Source organism: Grammomys surdaster, unplaced genomic scaffold (genome assembly GCF_004785775.1).
Source record: "Grammomys surdaster isolate TR1022 unplaced genomic scaffold, NIH_TR_1.0 1087, whole genome shotgun sequence".
Classification (NCBI taxonomy): domain Eukaryota; kingdom Metazoa; phylum Chordata; class Mammalia; order Rodentia; family Muridae; genus Grammomys; species Grammomys surdaster.
In genome coordinates, this window is record NW_021605506.1 from 2739244 (window position 1) to 2747042 (window position 7799).

General features: G+C 37.6%; 1 pseudogene; it reads right to left on the minus strand.

The window, feature by feature from the left end:
• Nucleotides 1-5774: 5774 nt before the first annotated feature.
• On the minus strand, nt 5775-7295 carry LOC114634756 (annotated as a pseudogene).
• Nucleotides 7296-7799: the final 504 nt, after the last annotated feature.

Consider the following 7799-nt stretch of genomic DNA (forward strand, 5'->3'; position numbering starts at 1 on the left):
AATGATTATTAAGCTCTTTTATACTGGTACTGCTATTAGGTCACTTTCTAATAGACAAAACTGCAATGAGAACTCTGCCAGTCCCCCAAGTATCATCAGCTAATTGCTCTTAGTAGTAACCAGACTACTCAGAGCACATTCCAAGAGGTTGTAAGACAATTTACCAAAGTTCACTAAAAGGGAACTCACGATTTATTATAGTTGCTAGGACAAAAGATAAAATATTGCATGGATTTATCTATACAAAACTTCACTAATTTCTTAGTTATAGTTTTAAACCTTCAGTGAACCTGTGGAGCTAGACAGGTGATGGACGTTTAGTCAGATAATTACTCCTAATGGATATGCATGTAAACAGCCTATGTTGTAAACTTCTATTTCAATTTATGATTTGATTTTTGGTGTGAAATTGTGATGAACTTTGTAACATGTGATTATGTACTCTGAAAGATGTATAAGTACTGAAGACAAAGACAAAGAAGTAGTAGTTGTAGTAGTAGTAGTCGTCATTCGTCCCTTCCCTTCCTTTTCCCCACCTAGAATTTTTTCCCTTAGAACTTTTCCTTTGTTAGAATTTTTTCCTTTTCCTCACTTTGAACCTTCCCAACTTTTCCCCTTAGATAGCTTTCATAAGAAACTTTTTACACGTAGTAATTCACTCTATAATAATTTCTCTAAGAGTTTTTTTTTTTCTTCCTGTGACCTCAGACTAGCAGGCCTAAGTTATAGCCCAGCAGTTCCTGCTGAGACAGAAGAAAGGCTGCATTGCCTAGTCCTCTGCTGTTAGGCTACAGGTGTTAATCACCTAAACTTGCAGTCTTTCACACTCAGAAGAAGTTTTTAGGACTTTTTAGAAATTATCATCAGCATTTCAGTACAGGTCAGAGATCCAGAAAGCCCTGCAACCCTCAGATTTTAAAGCCATCACCAGAGTCCTACTCTGTGCCTCTGCCAGTACCCTCTCCATGCTGGGAAGCTCCTGGAACCTGATGCTGAGAATTTTATTCCCTGGTATTAAAGTTCACTTCCTCAGTATGTCAGCATAGACAAAAGTCCAACTGAGACGTTCAGCATTATAGACTGAGCAACTACTGGATTATTTTACTTTTCATCGGGATACAGAAATTTCTTTTTATTTTTTGAAAAATGTTTGTTGCATTTCTTGAAGTTTATGTGTCATACAGTTTTTTGGGGTTCAGTTTCCTACCTCAGGTGATTGACATTGAATTTGGATTAGCTGCTAAACAAGAGGTCAGTGGTAGATTTTTGTAATCTTACAAGCATTAGGTGATGTAAAAAGTCTAATCTCAAGACCACAGCATGTTAGGCACTCTAATCCTCATTTTTTTATATAAATTACTTCAAAATAATCTTATCAGATCTCTTCCTGTAGAAAACTCTATTTGGTAACACTCTGAAAAAAAGTAAATTGAATAGTTTCAAATTAAATGCCATTCATATAGTGCATTAAAGTATGTCCAGTGACATTTTTCAGTGATTTCAAAATGCCTAGCAAGTTGCCATGCATATAGTGGGTATTTGACAAATGATTCTTTCTTTCTTTTTTAATGGATACAGGGTACAGCCAGAAGAATGATATTATGCAATCTGCTATAATATATGACCATGGTGAAACCGTCTTTGGGGAACTCTAAGAGAAGCTACAGGAAAATAAAGCAGAGGGCCTTTTACCTCTGGTACACTTTGTTCCCTGAATCATTCTTGGATGGGATTTTATGGCTTCTTTGTCAAAAATTTCTATTCAATGTATAAGACATATATATATTGTTGTTGGGTGTCAGAATATAACTATAGAACTCCATCTTTTTGTGTATCTTGAATCTGAATATGTCCTTCTGCCATGCTTTCATGATTTCCTAGATATAATCTATAACATGTGCCAGGAAATTGTGTTTCAATTTCTCTGATGTGAAAAATCTCTGTGAAAGGTATTGTCTGCTAATATTTAGTATTTGCATGCTAACATTTACATATATATTTTTATATTATATTTTTATGAATCAAACAACCTTTGGATCATTGATTTTTTTATTATATTATATATAAAAGTACACTGAAACTGAAGTAAGATTGTCTACAGCAACATTCTTTCTGGTCCTTAAATCCCAGGACCAGCAGACAAGGTCTGCAGAGAATGGTTGAAAAGTCAACACAGACAAACAAGAGGGTTTCCAAGCTCCCTCCAATTGAAGAATGAATATGTGAAAGAAAAGAGACATTGGACAATTGGGCAAATAAAATCCCAAGTGTTGTTCTTATAATACACCTCTCCATGAAAGCAAATGTAAAAGAGTAGACTGAACATTACAATACAGAGCAAAGTGCAGAGGAAGACTGGCAGGACTGACTTCCATGGGCTTTGTCATACTAACAGTACCTGCATGAAGAAGCCCAGGAGATAAATGTTAGAAAAGTAAGGTTAGTACATGTCCAAAAAAAGGGCTGCATCCAAACCTTTGGATGATGCTTTGTGAGACTCCATCCTTATCCCACAAGTCCACTTTTATTTGAGAAAATGCCTCTCTGTTCTTAATAAATAGTCTCTGCTTCTATATGTAGACCAAATGCACCTACAGCAATCCTTTACCCTGAGGAACAGAGTCTGAAATCTGGTGCTGTCTCAACTAAAATCCATGGCTTCTCATGTCTATGCTTGTTCTGTGTGACACTCTAGGCTTTTTCTGACCTCCATAACTAACTGAAAGGGCATCTTTCTTCTTCTATCTCAGTCCTCCTGAAGCTTCCAAGATTTTGATGCTGTCATTTTATTTTATTTTTTTTCTGAAGCTCAAATTAAATTTTGCTTGAGCTTCCTCTGAGTCCTTTTTAAAATTGGTTTTTACTAGTCAAACTGAGAACCCAAGATGGAAACTTCATTTAATCCTAGTAATAAAATGGATAGAAAGGGGGAGGAGGGTGTATGTGGAATGCTTATCTCCAAATTCAACACAGAAGCATTTCTCCATTATATGTGGTTAAAAGTTAAATATTAACTCAATACACATACTAAAAATTTATAATATCATTTCAAATAATTCAGGATAATAAGATTATAAACTATGGAGAGAGAGATAGGTCAATGGGTAAAAATGTATAATCTGCAAGCATGACAGTTTTTAATACATAACACCTCTATAAAAGCTGAGAATAGCTCCATTTTCATGTAACCCAGTACTAGGGTCAGAGAAAGACATGGTAATTGCTTATTGGCAGGACAGTTTGAGCAAATCAGTGGGCTTATTATTAGCTCTATGAATAATCGTCTCTCAAAGCAAAAGAAAAAGATACACAGGTTTATGTACCCTCAAACATATGTGGATGGATGGTACACATTTTAGAAATATACATCCTATGCACTAATGCATAACTATGCATTCACAAATGCAATACACACATATAGACATAGAGAATGAGAGAGAAACAGACAGAAAGAACATTTTTCAAAATGGTTCTCAAATCATAAAATCTACATTGGTTCATGTAAATTTATTTACAGGCACCCTTTTAGTGTTCAGAATTGTCAGATTTTAGAATGCTTATCAAGGATGCACTATTGACATATATTCCATTATAATATTTATTTCCCCTCTTGACTATTAATCAGAATGATGATGTTTACATATATCTATGGACACATCAAATTATTTTTCTGTAAAATGCCTCGACGTACTTTATCTGATTTTTAATAGATCATTTATGTACTCTTAGTTGATTGAAAACATTAATTAAATTTTGAAACAATCAAATAAAAAGAGTTTAAATGCACATCTCTTAAGCTGATTAAAACACCTACTTGTTAAATCCCATATGGTACTTTTTTTCTAATCAATACTTAAGTAACAATATCAGTATTTTGATTTCAAAATTCTGCAGTTAATTTAATGCCCCCTGTCCCCCTACCAAGGAAACAGTTCACTCTGTTAACTTTTAGATGTGTGAATGATGTTATCTCAGTTAAGGCTTAACCTACTAGGATTAATTATGCCAATCCTAGAGCATGAGACAAATCAGCAACAGCAGCAACAGCCTCTGTGGATAATCTGAAGCAGCCTAATATTTCTTACATAGGATTAAAACTGAAAAATATTTCCATAATGTTTCTGTGTTTTTCAAATAAACCAAAATTCTCACTACAATATCCTAACAGAAAGGCCAATAATCTGATAATAGTTAGTGCATGAGGGTGGATATCTCATCTGGTCTACAGGCTATGTGGGAATCCCAATGAAGTTGGTTCTAATATCACCAAGGCAATGGCTCTGCAGCAGGACAGATAAACTTGCCAGTGAAATGAAAACCAAAAGCAAACAGCATCCTAGTTTCATATCCCTTAATATGGGATCTGACATTCATGTGTGATACAATCTTAGGATGGGTGTATTCCAATGATATAATCAACCCAAAGTGTGGCCAACTACTTGTGCTTTAGTTAATTCTAGATATATTCAAGTGGACAAACAAGATTAGCTTTAATAGTTCCTGAAGTTATTGCTATATCTGGAATATACTCATTGAACTTTCCATTGACCCCATTCCCAACTCTGGCTGAGTTCATAGATGGTTTCTGGTTTTGATGTTCTCTCAAAGAATGTTATCATTTTAAAGTTTAAGGAGTTTTGATAGTACTTATTGAATAGTACTTATTTCAATTATAGTTATACATTCATCTGTATAAAGCTTAATAAAGTGAACAAGCATATTCTTCTATCCTACTTAAAGATCTTTACACTATTTAATTTCATGCCTTCTTAGTATAACTAGGTGGTGGCATTAGCATGTTTGATTGTTTTTCTATTGATGAATAAATTATTTTTCAAACCTGAAACTTTTTCTTCTAATATCATCATAGCTTATCCTATAATAGCCTACTACATGTATACATTGGTTTGTATTAACTTTGAGTGCTTCAAGAATCAAAGTCAAGGCAATACTTAGAGTTGGTTCCCTCAAGCATGAACTTTTTTTTATTGTCATACTTTATCCTATAATAAATAGCCACATATATGTTTGTTTTTATTAACTTCGAATGTTTCCAGAATCAAAGTCAAGAAATTACTTTCTTAAACTTGGTTCTCTTTTTTTTTCTTTTTTTTTAATTACGAACACACGACAAAACAAACTTCAGAACATATTTAAAATGCAAGCTGACATATTTATACATTGTTCTTATTAGCTGTTGGCAGGTCTAAGACACAGACATTCAGAAATCATGGTTTAGTGGAGCTACTACTGGGTGTGGCTGAACACAGGTCCTTAAAATAGCTTCAGGGCTCACAGGTCAGAAGGTGTGGGGCCTTCTGGGGGGGGGGGCGTCTGCCAAGGCACAGCCCATGTATTCTTGAGTTGTTCAGCGTCACCTCGGAGTAATTCAGGACAAATCGAATTAACAACACAGATCAATTGCTGAATTTCTTAATAGCAGATTAGTTTAAATATACAAGGATTGTTCCATCCATTGGGTTCTGCTGTGGTATTGGACTCCATCTGTAAATTCAATCCACCCCATTACACTTTTGTATGAATCCTCTGGGGATATGCAGCCTTTGATTCACAGTTTGCAGTACAAATACCCTGATATATCATTTATTTGCTATTAAGTATTTAACTATTATGCTTTTAAAATTCAGTGTCTTTAAACCAAGTTTGTAATAAGCATTGCTTGGAGCAGTTCAGAGTATTGTGTTTCTGTCTTCGTCCTCGTCCTCCTCTCTTTCCAGTCTCTGTTCGTAGAGCAGGCTTCTAGGGGTGGGGACTTAGGCTCTTTTGGCATGTAGCATTTCAATGAGAAGGTTATTATAGGGCACGTCCCCATTCACGTGCTTGTAGTACAAGTAGTCTTCTGCCTGCTTGCTGATTGCCTGGATTTCTGACAGTCGGAGAAGCAGCTGTCCAAATTTCTCACTTTGTTGTGGGTAGTTCCAAACTGTGTAATCCAGCAGGGCTGCATTCACCTGCTCTTGAACACCTTCCACCAGCTGGAAGTTCTCAAGATTCTTGACATCTGAGCTGAACAGCACCAGGAATTTCAGACACACAAACTCTCGCTTATCAAATTGCAGGGAACGGAGTCTCACCACAAGCTCTTGTGCAAGGCTCAGGAGGTTACTGAATGCGTCTTTTGTGGTATTTGAGATGATGGTGGCGTAGTCCACATGTTCTCCAGTAACCAGGAAAATGGTCCCTTCCTTCCCATGTGCCACTTGCCGGTAAATGTGATCGAGAATCAAGAGCTCACTCCACCAGTTCTGAAGTAGCTTCATTTGGTCATCAACCTTCAGTTCCCTGAAGAAGATACTACTCCTGGCCCACTCAACAATGGAAAACAGGGTCTGGTCCGCCATTTTGCACAAAAGCCCAAAAGCGCTCAGCTTTTCCTGCCTGTTTCGGTTACTCTGCTCTTGCTGTAGGTAAGCCATGATCTTCGCTTGAACTTGAGGCTCATCTGGTTCACACTTCAAAAGTTCCAGTATCAGGTGTGGGATGCTTGCCGGGGAGCTTGTCTGGTAACCATCCATGTAGGAGTAGCCCATCATTGACTCAGGAGAGCTGGAGTAAGGGTCTGGGTACTCAGACTTGATGGGCCGACTAGGAAAATGACCACCATATGGTTGGTAACCATGCAGGCTGCCATGAGGTGGCATTGTCATGCTAATGGGAGATGTGACAAAGGGACTTCTGTCATAGTCTGTTGGAGGCAAGGCTACATGGCTCAGAGGTAGGCCTTTGGAGGCAGAATGAATGTTCTAAATTGCAGAGGTCAGGTCTGAGGGTATTGCTTGGATCACTTTAGACATGGCTTCCAGCTTAAGTCCATTGGCTCGAATGAGGGCTTTCTTCTGTTGCTTCAAGGCCCTGTCTCTCTTGTACATTGGCCCTAACTTATTTCTGCCTCCTCGCATTCGGTCAGCTCTTACGGCTTCTACCTTCATTCCAACATCGATACATTTTTTGAATCGACAGTAAGGATATCTCTTTCTCTGTGTTTTGTCAATTTGGCAATTCTGGTTCTCTATGTATGTGTGCCTTTTTTGGTTTTGGACAGTTCGCTTAAAGAAACCATTGCAGCTTTCACAGGTGAGGAGACTGTAATGATACTCAGATACTTTATAGCCACACACAAGACATAGCTCTTCCAGATCTTCATCATAGGAGTAATTTACCATTTTAAATTGAGACACTTGCATGTTTTCCGGCATCTGCCCCTGTTCCCCATGCGATCCAGCCAGTCCTGGGGTTTCTGTCTCCACTTTGGGCAGCATGACAAGGCGGCTGCGGGTGGGAATGGGGCGTCGGTGTCGGTCCGGAAGCCCAGCACGTTTTTCCCGGAGTTGTTCCTCAAGTCTGGGGGTGTGGCGAGTCTCTGATCCTGGTGCAGACACTTTTTGGTCCTACGTATCTACTTCCATGCATCATCTAGTTCTGAAGCCCGAGAAGAATCTTAGGTTTTTTGTTCTAAAGTATTCTTCCCCTGGAAGCGACCAAACTTGGTTCTCTTAAAGCATGAATTTAGATTTCTAGTAACTTTTTGGGTGTCCTGTTAACTCTTTTTTCCTTGAATAGTTAATTTTACATGCCAGTTTAATGGGATTTAGAATTATTATGGAAGCAAATCTCTAAACACTGATGGAATGGTGTTAAATAATATCTCAAAATAGCTCAGCATATCAGAGAGTGAATTCAAGCACAGGAACCTGTGGGAGCATTTCATGTCAGAACACTGCCTTCACTTACTGAATCCTTTTACTTAGAAACCTAGTATAGACTCAAAGCTGTTTCTT